Source organism: Lissotriton vulgaris, chromosome 1_1 (assembly GCF_964263255.1).
Source record: "Lissotriton vulgaris chromosome 1_1, aLisVul1.2, whole genome shotgun sequence".
Taxonomy (NCBI): Eukaryota; Metazoa; Chordata; class Amphibia; order Caudata; family Salamandridae; genus Lissotriton; species Lissotriton vulgaris.
Window position 1 is genome coordinate 38,694,498 of NC_141685.1, and position 16,146 is coordinate 38,710,643.

At 46.1% G+C, this 16,146-nt stretch overlaps 1 protein-coding gene across 1 annotated transcript in view; it reads left to right on the forward strand.

Moving 5' to 3' along the window:
- LOC147737100 (uncharacterized) overlaps window positions 1-16,146 on the forward strand; it is a 143,102-nt gene that overhangs the window by 85,614 nt on the left and 41,342 nt on the right.

Consider the following 16,146-nt stretch of genomic DNA (forward strand, 5'->3'; position numbering starts at 1 on the left):
CATTCATGCATATCATCTGGGAGTGTAACTATATCAGCTCCTACTGGAGCAAGGTCCATGACACAATCAACGCGGGGCTACAGGTCCAACTTCGCCCAGAGGTGCGTAGGTGCCTCTTGAATATATGGAAACCCACGGACCTGAACACTCATCAGACTCAGTGGGTTACACTAGGGTTCTTGATTGCTAAAAGAAACATCACACAATTATGGGGAGCAGCCAAATCGCCCACACTTGAAGCCTGGGAAAGAGACCTTGATTTGTGTATGTATAGAGAGAAAACGGTGTACTCGGCCAGAGGATGCCCCAAAAAGTGGTCCTGTATATGGAGTCCCTAGAATACATACCGTGGAGAGATGTGTGTGCCACCCCGATGTGCTGAACAAGATGTCTCTCTAATCCCGTAGCATTCCCCTCTTATACAATGCAATGATATGAAAATTCTCCTCCTGTGCCTCTCTACAATGTATAATTTGATTGATACCGCTGTATTGTTTATTGAAACCGATGTATGTTTAATAAAATGATTTATTAAAAAAAATGTGATTGATACCTCTGTATTGTTTATTGAAACCGATGTATGTATAATAAAATGATTTATAAAAAAAAAGTATTAAATCATTTTAAATTAGTCTTTAAAAAATGTAAAAGGTTGATGTTTGAATTGCCACTCGGGCAAAAAGTCCAATTTGTCCATTCATAGAAGTTGCTTTACTACAAGCAGAAGATGGCCATGTCTTTTTCAGTGAAAGTGTCAATGTAGCAAATGTTCCAAATGTTGTTTGTTTATTTATGAGAAAAGGAAGAAGCCAAATTCTTTTCCAGCACACGATTAGCCAATTTTAGATTAAGTGTCCTAGCTGGGAGATGCAACAATATCGGTGTTTGCTACTGTGTACTTCGGGGCGGAAGGTCACCCGTTTCTGCTGCTTGCCTCGGTTGGGACGGCAACCGAGGCAAGCAGCAGAAACGGGTGACCTTCCTCCCCGAAGTACACAGAGAAATCTCGACCAGGAGGAACATATGCAGGTGGTAAACCCTGGATCCACCCCGGGCCTTTCCTTCTGCAGCAGGGTCAATCCTAACTCCGTGATCAATATCTCAAACTACAATCTGCATGAAGACGAATTCAAAGTCCTCAGCAGAGGCCTCGCTTATGTTCCGACAGCCCCGGTAAACAAATTGACTCACATAGATTGTAATATAGGCAGTTGTGTAAAAAGTTTGCCATCATAAACTATCTACAGAGAATAACATACATATAGATTGTATATAGGCAGGGTTGTCTTCTAATTTTTTTGGGTAATGGCTAAGACAATGAGGAGGAATTTTATGTGAATAGGTTATTTTATTTGAAACAGACTGTATTTTTTCACCATATGAATACCAACTAAGGGGTCAAAAGTTCAAATAAGTTCACTTCCGTATCTACAATATATGTCTGATTAACTTTCTCGATTCATGACGTTTTAAATAGCTACGTCGATTTGCAAAGATAATAGACCTAAGCAGGAAATTCATGTTTTTAATTCAAATGCGTCAGGATATCCCCTTCAAACAAAGCTCTGACTCACAGCTATGCATATTGCAAGGGAAAGTTCGCTTTTTTCTAGAATATCGACTTTATATTCATATACCCTTCTCTCGAGTTGTTATCATTCATTGAATGATGATCAGTATCTGTTGACTATGTGTAACGTTCGCCAGCATAAAACTCACGTTAAGTCGCATAAAGTTGTTATTTTCGAATTAAAAAGAAAAAAACTTTCCAAAGGCGTGCATCGTCTAAAATCCGCTGTCTATTTCTATGCACTTGGTAGCATGGAAGTCATTGAAAAAAACTTTCCAAAGGCGTGTATCGTCTAAAATCCGCTGTCTATTTCTATGCCCTTGTTAGCATGGAAGTTAAAATGAAAGTAGGACTCGCGTTCAGTTCCCAGTCGGCGAGATAGATGCCGGTTGTTTGTTTGGATAAGGAATAACCAAAGTCGAACGGTAAGCTTAATTAAAAATCCCGTATATGCTTAACGAAAGTTGGCATAGCAGATAGAATAATAGGCTTATCCTTTCGTTTTTTAGTATCGTGAACGAAAAACAGCGGCGAGACCGAAGTCTTAATCACAAGGCTCGCAGGTAAAGGCGTAAATGATTTCCCACCTATAATTCACTAAGATCTTGAAAGTAGATTGGTATACTGACGGGCGTTTTTTGTTTATGTAGGTTTTCTTTCACGTATGCAAGACTCTGAAATACGCAGGTGAGCCCACCATTCGAGTCTTAACAAGCGTTTAATTTAGTTTTGGTCTTACAATAAGATTGTCTTTATAATATGCGTTCCTCCCTTTATTTGTAGATAACGCAGCACGAATCAAACTACAGGTAATTCGATTCGGTACCCCTCACCTTAAAATATTTTTAATCTTAGTGATACGCAAGCAACTTTTTACTTAATCATGGTTGAACCCTCCTTTTTTCAGAACACCGCCAAATAATCAATACAAGCCCACACGAGAACCCAATTATTCCTACGTATTTTTGGTAAGAAATAGTGGCGTAACTATAGATCATTGAATTAAACACTCCCATAAGCAAAGAAGTAATATTCTCCTTGTTTGTATCTTGTTTCAACAGACCCCTGACGAAGGGGCGGGAGCCCCGAAATGCATTGGGTTTGCTCTAATTTTGTGTTTTGGAAACTTTATTGTTTGATTGTATCTATAATGCTGTAACAATGAAATAATTACTGATTTTACAAGTAAAAATGCATAAAGAAAGAATGCAAATGTGATATTCTAATGATGCTGAAATGCTGATGAAAATAAATATAACGGTGTAAAGGAGAATTATAATTTTTTGTAGTGCGTACTAGAGTCCTGGTGATTCATTGCACCAGGCCTTATTCACATAATTTACATGGACCATTTTGAACAACAATATATTTTTTCATCCAACAATCCATTCCAGGCCATGTTAACATTTTGGGTCAGATATATTGACGATGTCCTGTGCATCTGGGAAGGCAATAAAGATTAACTGGGAGCATTCCATGATTGGCTCAACTTAAGAAATCCCCACATACAATTCACGATGGAATCCAGCAATACTACCATTCCGTTCCTGGATATCTCCATCTATGTAGAGGGTGACCATTTACAAACCACCTTATTTAGGAAATCGACCGAGCGAAACTCTCTGCTGCAATACGGTAGCCACCACCCTAGAGGTCTCAAAGACAATTTGCCTGTTGGGCAATTTCTCCGGATCGGGAGAAATTGTTCCACCAGAGCTGACTACCTCAAGGAATCTGAGATACTAAGTGAGCGTCTTGTTTCACGGGGATACCCAGCCCGGATGGTCAAGCGGGCCAAGAAACGCGCGTGGTACAACCCGCGGGATTCCCTGCTGAACCCAGCACCCTCTGACCACACGAAGGCATACCGCATCATTTGTGTCACAACTTTTTCGACACGTAGCAACGAAATCCAAAGAATTATCAATCAGAACTGGTCCCTAGTGGCAGATGTGATCAAGCAAACTGAACTCCCTCTTCACTCTTTTAAGAGAGCCAAAAATATACGGGATATGGTGGTTCACTCTTTTTGGAACCAGTGAGTCAACCGACTCTGACAACCCTATGGAACCTGCCTCCCCTGGTAGGACATCATAGATGTGGTACATTCACCGCATGTGAGACTGCTATTCAGACAAAAACTTTCGATCATGGTGGCCGTATTTACACTCTAAAACACTATACGAATTGTAATTCGACTGGTGTCATCTATATCATCCAGTGTCCATGTAGTCAGGTGTATGTGGGACAAACCCAACAGAAAATTAAATCACGAATTTCTTCCCACTGCAGTAGATTACGATGCAAGGTAGTGGGCGCACCACTGGTGGAACATTGGCAGACAGCAGGACATGTGGTATCAGATTTGAGATGGCTAGTAATAGAAAAGGTATCCCTGGGCAGAAGATGGGGTAACCTCCCGATAGTATTGAATACACACGAATCCAAATGGATGTCCCTTTTGGACTCGATCAAGAATGGTCTCAATGAGCAGGATAGCAGTCTAGCACAATTGGCTTCACTTGGCTAATATGATTGTATCACCCCTTTCCAAGAATGCTTTTCAATATTGATACATGACTACCTGTCTCAAGAATTATCTACTGTTCAAGTACATCCCATGCCTTTCGCCTACAACCTCATGCTGGAGAGTTGCGCGAATGTCTTCAGAAATAATGTGCTTTCAACATCTCCTCATTTTTATCATGTCATCCATTGCATAATGCATACTTCCTTGTTTTTGACCACTCGTTTACAACCTCCTGCGAGTGAGTTGCACGAGTGTTTTGTTTGAAATGACATGTCACAATGTAACCAACTTGAGTGCCTTTTCCTTTGGACCGTAATTTGGTTATTTTCGAAGTGCCTTATTTATCCTTCACTTTTGGACCGCTTACAATTTTCTGTTAATAAGTAGCTATAACTAGTAACCCTAAATAACCCTTCGCTTTCAATACGTTGACCATTGGCCACCTCTATTAATGAATTGGCGTGACTCCATTGTGTATTTCGAGTAGTAACTCTTCACTTTTCATTCCTTTAACTTCTATCGACTCCGCCCCCAACTCCGCGTAGCGGTTCTCGCGGAGTCCCTGCCTGATTTGATCACTATTGTGAAAACAATCTCGCGTGGTCTCGCACGCCATTGATTTGATTTTTCTCCTGTTTATTGCAGGATTAAAATTTATCTAGGCTGTCGCAACGATTGTGCGAACCTGCCCTTGGCTACGAATCGAAGACAGCAGCCTTCACTTCGGCACTGCCAGCGTGGCGTAGACGGTCTCGTTGGCCTGGGCATCCGTAAATTAATTCATATTCACTTCCTTTTTGGGATTAATTTAATGAGGTTACGCTCTCCTTTGACTATCCTCGTGTCGATTACAGGTTTTCAAAACCAATCTAGGCTTTTGTAACTATTGGACGAGCCTAATTAATGCTACGGATCTAGGACAGCTTTTTTGACGACACTTGAACTTTCGACCATCTTCTCAACCTCCCGTTGATAACTCGGAGGTATGTTTTAGACTTATGATATGGCTTTTATGCTAGATTGATCACGTTTTACCGAGCACCTAATTGGTGATATTTCACTACTGTAACGGAGGTGTTTTTGCAGTGTGCCCCTTTAAATAGTGCTGTTTTAACACGCTAATGACACTGACTTTTGTATTATATACCACAGTGATATATTCTACAACCTGTCCGCAACTTAATTCAGGGTTGCCGTTTTTTAACATCTTAACATGTAAGTGGTCTAGGATTGTCTTAATGTAACAAGGTCCCTGATGCTGAGACCACAATTGGGGATTTTACAGTTTCTTCGTTGAGGAACGTAAGGAATTGTGGTCTATTTATAACTCGTATCTGATTTAATGTAGACTGTGGTTTAACTAATCACTACCATATGGCCGGGATGCCCGCCACCCCCTCCCAACACCTATCCCCAAGGATGGGAAGTCAGAAACTGGTTGAACTTTTGGAAGGCGGGAGGGAGTCACCCTCCCGGCCGTATTTATTAAAATATGAATTAAAATTTAAAACATTAAATAAAAGTTTCATCATTATGCATTATGTACAATTTTACATTTATTACATTCCGATGTAGACATGTACTTTAGCTAACCTTAACAGATCTCTAATACAAAGGTTTCCTAGCCGAGTCTAATATCCTGCAACTGCATCATACATTCTAAATTAAAATTGTACATCCTAGCATTACGGGCCAACGGCAAGGTCTTAACCGGTGTCAGATCCCTACTACCAGACTCTCGCCCTCACGGTGTGAGCGGCGCATGCGCAGAGGACTCTACCCTCATCGCCAACTGTAACTTCCCTTGTCGCGGTGGGGGCCCTCTTACTACTCGACGCCATCTTAAAGGTCGTCCGAGTTCCCGTGTGAGGTATCTGTAGGAAGGACAGCGTGGACTCCCCCCCCATCCCCACACTCTCTATCCGCCGTCGCGGATATCCGGCCCCCGGGAAATTATCAGGAGGGGCATCTAACCGCCTCCCCCCCTTTTGGGAGGGGCCTATGGCCGTCTCCCCTTAGGCGACCCATCCTTAGTGGGTGCCGCCTCTCCGTGGGAGGGGCCAATGGCCGCCTCCTCTCGGGCACTCCCATCCATTCTGGGTGGCGCCCCCCTCTAGGGTCCTTGAAATTACTGCTCACCGATCATGACCTTACCGCCCGACCAAAAAATAAATACGACAATTGTTTACCTACTAAGGAAGAAAATTCTGACATAGCCTTGATATATCATCAACTGCTCCTCCTTTAAAAACAGCTCCTGCAATGCAAAAGTCAAATCCTTCTGAACATTCCTTTATTCTATACTCAAAAGGTGAACAGCCTCTACTTTTATTACTTCAACAAGACTTTATTCACACAAACATCTGCCATAAGGGGCTGGTGGGTGGGTCAAAAATGCCTGCTTGTTCCGTCGAGGGCTCATGAGCAACGAGTGGGTGCAGCCTTCAGAGCCGAGGAACAAGAGGTCGCTTCTTCGGATTCCCGCTCTACTTATTCTTCTGCGGGAGGGCGTGTACCCTCGTCCTGTACGCCTACGGGGCGTGGTCATCTATGGAGGTGTCTAGGACAACCCCTCTTGAGCGGGAGAAGGCGCGCCCCGGCTACGCCACTTCGGGCATACCAGCCGGGCCACGCCCCTCGCACAAAATGGTTTCCCGGGGGATCGGGGCACCCAACCATACGTTCGGGGGGACCGAGTGGTCGCCCCTTTCCATATGGCCGGGATGCCCGCCACCCCCTCCCAACACCTATCCCCAAGGATGGGAAGTCGGAAACTGGTTAAACTTTTGGAAGGCGGGAGGGAGTCACCCTCCCGGCCGTATTTATTAAAATATTAAACAAAATTTAAAACATTAAATAAAAGTCTCATCATTATGCATTATGTACAATTTTACATTTATTACATTCCGATGTAGACATGTACTTTGGCTAACCTTAACAGATCTCTAATACAAAGGTTTCCTAGCCGAGTCTAACATCCTGCAACTGCATCATACATTCTAAATTAAAATTGTACATCCTAGCATTACGGGCCAACGGCAAGGTCTTAACCGGTGTCAGATCCCTACTACCAGACTCTCGCCCTCACGGTGTGAGCGGCGCATGCGCAGAGGACTCTACCCTCATCGCCAACTGTAACTTCCCTTGTCGTGATGGGGGCCCTCTTACTACTCGACGCCATCTTAAAGGTCGTCCGAGTTCCCGTGTGAGGTATCTGTAGGAAGGACAGCGTGGACTCCCCCCCATCCCCACACTCTCTATCCGCCGTCGCGGATATCCGGCCCCCGGGAAATTATCAGGAGGGGCATCTAACCGCCTCCCCCCCTTTTGGGAGGGGCCTATGACAGTCTCCCCTTAGGCGACCCATCCTTAGTGGGTGCCGCCTCTCCGTGGGAGGGGCCAATGGCCGCCTCCCCTTGGGCGCTCCCATCCATTCTGGGTGGCGCCCCCCTCTAGGGACCTTGAAATTACTGCTCACCGATCATGACCTTACCGCCACAGACCGGATAGTTGACCGACTATCCGGTCCCCCCACATCCTCCTAAAGGTCATGCTTCCTCAAACCCCTTAGCCATGCTATGAAGTCTCCTATGAGTAAGTCATTCCCCTCCCTGGACAGGTGTACCCCATCATTCAGATACATTCGATCACCCCGAATACAGCCATGAGGAATGCTATGCAACTGCGCAGAGCGGAACAACTTACCAATCTTGTTATTGACACGTTTCACTGAATGGTTCAGTGCTGACACTGAACGGCCCCCGCCACACTTTCCTCGGAATCATGTGGGACCAGGCAATCGTGCACCCCGGGACTCTCTTAGCCAACCAGCTAACTGCCGACAAGATGTGTTCCAATAACACCCGTCTACCCAGTGTCACCAAGTCGTTGCCCCCCAGGTGTACTATGATTATAGATGGCGGTGACCTATGCCGCCCTAACAAACCCTCAAAAAATTACTCGAATTGGTCAAAACAGAGCCCACCCTTCCCATGGAAGGTCACTCTGCACCCGTATTCCCCAGGTGCGTGAATCGCGTCACCTGCTTTGAATACGTCCCCGGCACGCCTCACGAATGAGTGGCCCACGACCCATACCATCCTCTCTCCAGTCGGTGGTCTTTGACCGCTGGCCTCCCAATGGTGGGTCGACTTCAAATTCCGCCCCGCGTGACAGGCTCGCGAAACTGCAAGAAAACAAAAGACAAGAAGCATAAGTGCATGTCAGTTGATCTCTACAACATGTGCAATCGCACATACCTCTTGAAGCAATTCGAGGACCAACGGCCCAACTGTTCCAGCAATACTACCATTCCGTTCCTGGATATCTCCATCTATGTAGAGGGTGACCATTTACAAACCACCTTATTTAGGAAATCGACCGAGCGAAACTCTCTGCTGCAATACGGTAGCCACCACCCTAGAGGTCTCAAAGACAATTTTTGCGGCGCGCGGCGTTTATCATCGTTTGCCGAGTTGTTTTTCTCGATAGTTTGCGAGTGCTGCGCCATTTTGGATCTTGCTGTGTGATCCCGCGGGAATTGGCGAGCGCGATTACGTCATCGCGGCTTGCCAGCGATAGTTTGTCAACGTGAGTACGGCGAGATCACGTCTCGCGGTACTTCGCAATTGCGAGATTTAAGATGCGGCGAGCAGCAAGAATCTCGCACAAGCGAAAATATAAAATTTGCAATTCTGCACAAGAAATCCACCAGCAAGCAGCATAAACCTTCTTGAAATGATGATTTTTATCTGAATAACTCCTTAGGTTGACATTTGCCTGCACTTTTTTAGCGAGGAGTCTATTTTGGGGAGGGGGGAGGGGGGTGGGAGGAAGGAAGTGCCCCACAGTCTTCAACTTCCTGTTCCTGTTCAGCAGGCTCCTCCCAGTGCTTTGTCCATCTCCTGGTCACTTTTCATTTGGATCTGGAGCTGGAAGGATTACTTTTTGTTGATGCTGCTGGATCTTTGGATTTGAGGCCTTTTTGACTTCAGTTGCTGCAACTAAAATTTTGGAATTTTCGATTTTTGGGCTGTTTTGGGGCCTTTTGCCCAGGGGTACTCAGTGGTGGGTGGACTGAGTCTTTCTGTGGGCTGTCTTGAACTTAAACATCATGGAGGCCATGGATGGAATGGGATTGTGCTGATTTTTCAGTGATTTTCGTTTTTTGGGCCTGTACTTGTGGCCTTTTCACCAGGGGTATTTGAGTCTAGCATGGGCCTAGTCTTTCTGTGGGCTGTCTTGAACTTAAACATCATGGAGGGCATGGATGGAATGGGATTGTGCTGATTTTGCAGTGTTTTTCGATTTTTGGGGGTGTTCATGGGGAGGGACAGGCCATGTGGCTGGTGGCCATTTTGAGTGCAGCTACAGGCACTGGCCATGTGCTGGCAGGCAAGTGGCCATTTTGAATGCAGGCTTTGTTGTTAGGTCTGCAACCATTTTGCCTACTTTTCAACCTTTATTTATGCCCAGGGGTAGTGAGTCTTGCATGGGCCTAGTCTTTCTGTGGGTTGTCTTGAATTTAAACATCATGGAGGCCATGGATGGAATGGGATTGTGCTGCTTTTTCAGTGATTTTCGTTTTTTTGCCTGTACTTGTGGCCTTTTCACCAGGGGTATTTGAGTCTAGCATGGGCCTAGTCTTTCTGTGGGCTGTCTTGAACTTAAACATCATGGAGGGCATGGATGGAATGGGATTGTGCTGATTTTGCAGTGTTTTTCGATTTTTGGGGGTGTTCATGGGGAGGGACAGGCCATGTGGCTGGTGGCCATTTTGAGTGCAGCTACAGGCACTGGCCATGTGCTGGCAGGCAAGTGGCCATTTTGAATGCAGGCTTTGTTGTTAGGCCTGCAACCATTTTGCCTACTTTTCAACCTTTATTTATGCCCAGGGGTAGTGAGTCTTGCATGGGCCTAGTCTTTCTGTGGGTTGTCTTGAATTTAAACATCATGGAGGCCATGGATGGAACGGGATTGTGCTGATTTTTCAGTGATTTTCGTTTTTTGGGCCTGTACTTGTGGCCTTTTCACCAGGGGTATTTGAGTCTAGCATGGGCCTAGTCTTTCTGTGGGCTGTCTTGAACTTAAACATCATGGAGGGCATGGATGGAATGGGATTGTGCTGATTTTGCAGTGTTTTTCGATTTTTGGGGGTGTTCATGGGGAGGGACAGGCCATGTGGCTGGTGGCCATTTTGAGTGCAGCTACAGGCACTGGCCATGTGCTGGCAGGCAAGTGGCCATTTTGAATGCAGGCTTTGTTGTTAGGCCTGCAACCATTTTGCCTACTTTTCAACCTTTATTTATGCCCAGGGGTAGTGAGTCTTGCATGGGCCTAGTCTTTCTGTGGGTTGTCTTGAATTTAAACATCATGGAGGCCATGGATGGAACGGGATTGTGCTGATTTTTCAGTGATTTTCGTTTTTTGGGCCTGTACTTGTGGCCTTTTCACCAGGGGTATTTGAGTCTAGCATGGGCCTAGTCTTTCTGTGGGCTGTCTTGAACTTAAACATCATGGAGGGCATGGATGGAATGGGATTGTGCTGATTTTGCAGTGTTTTTCGATTTTTGGGGGTGTTCATGGGGAGGGACAGGCCATGTGGCTGGTGGCCATTTTGAGTGCAGCTACAGGCACTGGCCATGTGCTGGCAGGCAAGTGGCCATTTTGAATGCAGGTTTTGTTATTAGGCCTGCAACCATTTTGCCTACTTTTCAACCTTTATTTATGCCCAGGGGTAGTGAGTCTTGCATGGGCCTAGTCTTTCTGTGGGTTGTCTTGAATTTAAACATCATGGAGGCCATGGATGGAATGGGATTGTGCTGATTTTTCAGTGATTTTCGTTTTTTGGGCCTGTACTTGTGGCCTTTTCACCAGGGGTATTTGAGTCTAGCATGGGCCTAGTCTTTCTGTGGGCTGTCTTGAACTTAAACATCATGGAGGGCATGGATGGAATGGGATTGTGCTGATTTTGCAGTGTTTTTCGATTTTTGGGGGTGTTCATGGGGAGGGACAGGCCATGTGGCTGGTGGCCATTTTGAGTGCAGCTACAGGCACTGGCCATGTGCTGGCAGGCAAGTGGCCATTTTGAATGCAGGCTTTGTTGTTAGGCCTGCAACCATTTTGCCTACTTTTCAACCTTTATTTATGCCCAGGGGTAGTGAGTCTTGCATGGGCCTAGTCTTTCTGTGGGTTGTCTTGAATTTAAACATTATGGAGGGCATGGATGGATTGGGATTGTGCTGATTTTGCAGTGTTTTTCGATTTTTTTGTGCTGTATAACTGAACTGATGTTCCTCTGTCTTCCATTGTTTTTAGGTGCACAAGACTCAAGAGAACCACCAGTGCCAGGAAGAAGTCCTGCAGCGGTGTGTGTGTGCAGCATAACGTCACGCGACGTCATGTCTGGCCTCAGACAACTCTACAATTCGTGCAACTGCGGCCTGCTGTCTGACCTGCTCTGAAGAAGATGGCCCCAAAAAAAGGTCTCCGTAGCTCCTCTAGCAAGAAAGTTGCTAGTAAGGAGCAGAAGAAGCAAGTTACCAAGGAGGCTGGTGTGCCACCCGCCACGTTTTTTGGGAGAAAAAAAAAAGTACGCCTGCAGCAGCAGGATCTGCTGGGGACCAAGCTGGGAGCAGCACCCCTGCTCCATTGGGTTCAGTGCCTCCACCACCAAGCCAACTTAAGTCAAAGCCCTTGAGTGCTTCAGAGGCAGTCAGTGTACTTCTCCAATCACCATCGACCAGTGATGTTGGCTCATCGCAAGAAAGTAGCAGCAATGTCCCTGAATCAACACAGGTTGTTGTAACTCATCTGACAAGTGTTGAACAACCACAGCCGCAACAACAACACCATGTGCAAGTACACGCCCAAGTACATGTGGAAGGAGAGGCAGCAAAAGGAGATGCGCAAGCAAAGGTGCATGGAGGTTCACAAGTGCCCACAATAGTTGTTCCTCCCGAAGTAGGGGCACATCAGGAAATCGACAATGAAGCCGAGGTATCATTGGAAGCCACTCCTCCTGATGATCATTCATTGTCTTCCACATCCCTAGCAAGGAAAAGATCAAGGGGGGTGTCTACATCTTCTTCAAGCCCACCTCGTTCTGATGCAAGTGATCTGTCTTGGGAACCACAACTGCGGTCTGACAGTGAGGCACACCATGATCTGACACAGGTACCTAAGCGTAAAAGGAAGGTCGTCGAAAAACTCATACCTATGGAGTGTGATGAGGCTCAACAAGAAGTGACAGATACTGCTGGTGATGAAGCCTCTCACGATGACGACGAGCCAGTCATCACAAAGGTCACTGCAGCCCCACCGGGCATGCAGCAAAGAGACATTTTGACCCTATCCCGAGAAGCTGCTGAGCGTGATGATGATGTCGGCGAGGAGGCAATGGAAATGGAATCATTAGATTTGAGTTAAGTAGTACACCAAAACCTACCGCTTCCATATTTCTTCCTCGCAAGAAGGTACCCACCTCGTCCTTGACCTCAATTCGTGGTGGTGAAAGTGCAAAACGTACTGAAGTTCGGCAATCCACATCCTCCACTTCATCTGGCATTAGCAGCAGGACCACCACCACCAGTATCGCTGCCTCCTCCGGCCCCCAAAGACATTTCAAGTCTCCAGTTTGGGACTTCTTTAGTGTTTGCCCAAAAATGGAAAACGTAGCCATTTGTAGCCTTTGTAAGGTTCGAGTTGGTCGTGGTAAGCTTGGTTCTAACTATGGTACCGGAGGCCAGAGAGGTCACCTTAAGAGAGCGCACCCTGTCCAATGGTTTCCGCACCTAGAGGCGTTTAAGCAAGCCGGAATAGCACGTAATGAAAACGTTGATTTTTCTTCTGATGATGACGAGGAGGAAGAAGACGATTCAAACACTTCACTTACACCCAGTACCCCTGTCAGCAGCACACCCCATGTGAGGCACACTAAGAGTGTGGGAGAGAGTGAGACATCAATGCGGAAAAGTTCATCAGCGAGTGTAACTGGGTCGAAGATATCATCATCATCCTGTAAATCCTTGGTCCAGGGCAACATTAAAAAGATGTTGTTTACAGAAGCGCAATATGAACGCAACCACCCACTGACGCGTCTGTATAATTTATTTATTTATTTATTTTATTTCTGGCGATTTTTAGAGCGCGCAAATACCCTGGGGTGTCTCGGCGCTGTAGTTGCAGAACTCTCCGGAGGAAGAGGGGGGATTAGGCAGGGAACAACCATGTCTTTAATTGCTTTCTGAAGCTAAGAAGAGTCGGAGCGCTCTTGATGTTTAGAGGAAGTGCATTCCACATTTTGGCCGTGGCCACAGCAAAGCGTTTGTCGCCCCAGTTGGCCCTTCTTGTACGGGGGACCGTGAGTAGGTGCGCTGAGGATGACCGCAGAGTTCTAGTATGTTCAAGCGGTCGAAAGGCTTTTCTTAAGAATAAGGGTCCTTGGTCGTGAATGGCCTTATATGCAATGCATAAAGCCTTAAACTTAATGCGGCTCCTCACCGGTAGCCAATGTAATTGTCGGATGTAGGGGGAAACTGATGCAAATCTTGGGATAGATAGCAGTGTTCTGGCGGCCGCGTTCTGGACAGTTTGCAGTTTATTAAGAACCTTTTGTTGTGCATTGAGTAACAATGCATTGCAGTAATCAGTTTTGGAGAATACTAATGTACTGACCAAGGTTTTACCTGCATGTGACGGAAGGTATGGGATTAGTTTTTTTATCCTTTTTAGTACGTGGAAGGAAGAAGAAACCACGGCATTGACATGTTGCTGGAATGTCAATTTGTTATCGAAGATAACGCCCAAGTTGCGCACCTTCGTCACAGGTTCTGGCGGTTGTCCCATCTGGTGAGGCCACCATTGAGGGGACCAGGTGGGTTGGAGCCTCCCGAATGTCATCACTTCTGTCTTATCCGAGTTGAGTTTAAGACAGTTGGATGACATCCAGGAGCTTATTGCCTTCATTCCCATTTGGAAATTAGCTGCTACTGAGATTCCGTCATTATGTATTGATAACACCAATTGGGTATCGTCAGCGTAGGTAGTGAGGGAGATTCCACAGGATTTTATGACCCTCGCCAGGTCCGACACATAGATATTAAATAGTGTCGGACTTAGCGAGGATCCCTGTGGTACTCCACATGGCAAGGAGAAGGTCTGGGATGTGAAATTGCCTAGTTTCACTGTTTGTGGACGGTTCGACAGAAAAGAGGCCAGGAGGTTTTTTGCTTTACATGTGATTCCTATGGCTTCGACACGGTCGATCAAGGTGGCGTGGTCGACCGTGTCGAAGGCCGCCGATAGTTCCAGGAGTACCAGAACTGCGGCTCCTCCATTATCCATCGTAGACCTAATCTCATCTGCTGCTTTCAACAGCGCCGTCTCTATTCCGTGGCCCTGTCGGAACCCAAATTGGGTGTCATCCAGTAGATTATTGTGATGGATGTAATTTGACAGCTGGATGTTCATGATCTTTTCAAAGATCTTTGCAGGGAATGGGAGACAGGCAATGGGCCTATAACTGGCAGGAAGGAGAGGGTCTAGACTTGGTTTTTTTAGCAGCGGTTTGATTATTGCTTTTTTCCACTGCGGGGGGTATACACCGGATTCAAACATTGCATTGCAGATGGTGGTTAGGGGAGGGGCAATAACCTCCGAGATGAGGTTGAGGATATTAGGAGGGCAAGGGTCCAAAGGTGAGCCGGATTTGGTTCGAGCGATCAGTGGTTGGATGAATTCACAGGAGGTAGGTTCGAAACCTGCGAATGAGGGGCCGATGTCAGCTGTGGGATGAGAGGGAATGGTCGCTACCTCAGGTGTAAATGTGTTAAAGATGGCTCTGACCTTGTCCTCGAAAAAGTTGGCTAATGCATCAGAAAGGGCTTGAGACCCTTCTGACTGAGGAACAGATGGATTGGACAGGTAGGTTACTACTTGAAATAGTTTCCCTGAGGAATTTTTTGCCTCATTAATTTGGCTTGTATAGTATGTAGTTTTTTCTGTTTTTATGAGTTTTTTATAGTTAGTGAGAGCGCTTTTGTAACTAATCTTATCAGATGTGTTAAAGTTACGGCGCCACTGCCGTTCAAGGTTTCTGCAATACTGACGCTGAAGTCTGAGCGGCTCAGAGAACCAGGGGGCTGATGGGCGTTTTCTAGTACGATGGGAGGTTTTAGAAGGTGCTTATTTGTTGCAGGCTTCGATCAGAATCTCCGTATAAGTGTCTGACGCTGCTATGGGATCATGCTCATTAAGTGATGGGCTATCCTGAATCATCTGAGTGAGACGTTCAAGATTTAAGTTCTTCCAGTCTCTGAATGTAGTAGAGTGGGGAAGAGACAGCCGAGGGGGCGTGGGTTTAGTTGGGATAGAGAAGCATATAGCAGAATGATCAGTCCAGATTAGAGGAATGACCTCTGTGATGGAGATTTCGGGATTGTTGGTGAATACTCCATCCAATGTATGGCCTGCTTTATGCGTGGGTTTATTAACAATTTGTGTGAGGCCGGCAGTCTCTAAGTCTCCAAGTAACAAGCGCTTAATCCGCTGTGAGCCAAGAGCCCTGCCCAAGAGTGTCTGGTGCCAGGAGCAAGTAAGTGAAGTATTTAAAATAACAAGGTCTGTGCTTTAAAAATCGGAAATACGAACAATTCTACTCCCGGCTGTGCCTCAGGAGGTTCCACAATTATAATCAATCGTCGCTAGTGTTCAGCGCGCTTTATATCTGTCACGGGGGGCGTGGCCTCGTAAGTGGGCGTGTCCCGTGCCTTAGCGAGGAGAATGGCGGCTGGAATTGTAGGAGGTTTCCCTTTACAGCGCTTAATCCACTGTGAGCCAAGAGCCCTGCCCAAGAGTGTCTGGTGCCAGGAGCAAGTAAGTGAAGTATTTAAAATAACAAGGTCTGTGTTTTAAAAATCGGAAATACGAACAATTCTACTCCCGGCTGTGCCTCAGGAGGTTCCACAATTATAATCAATCGTCGCTAGTGTTCAGCGCGCTTTATATCTGTCACGGGGGGCGTGGCCTCGTAAGTGGGCGTGTCCCG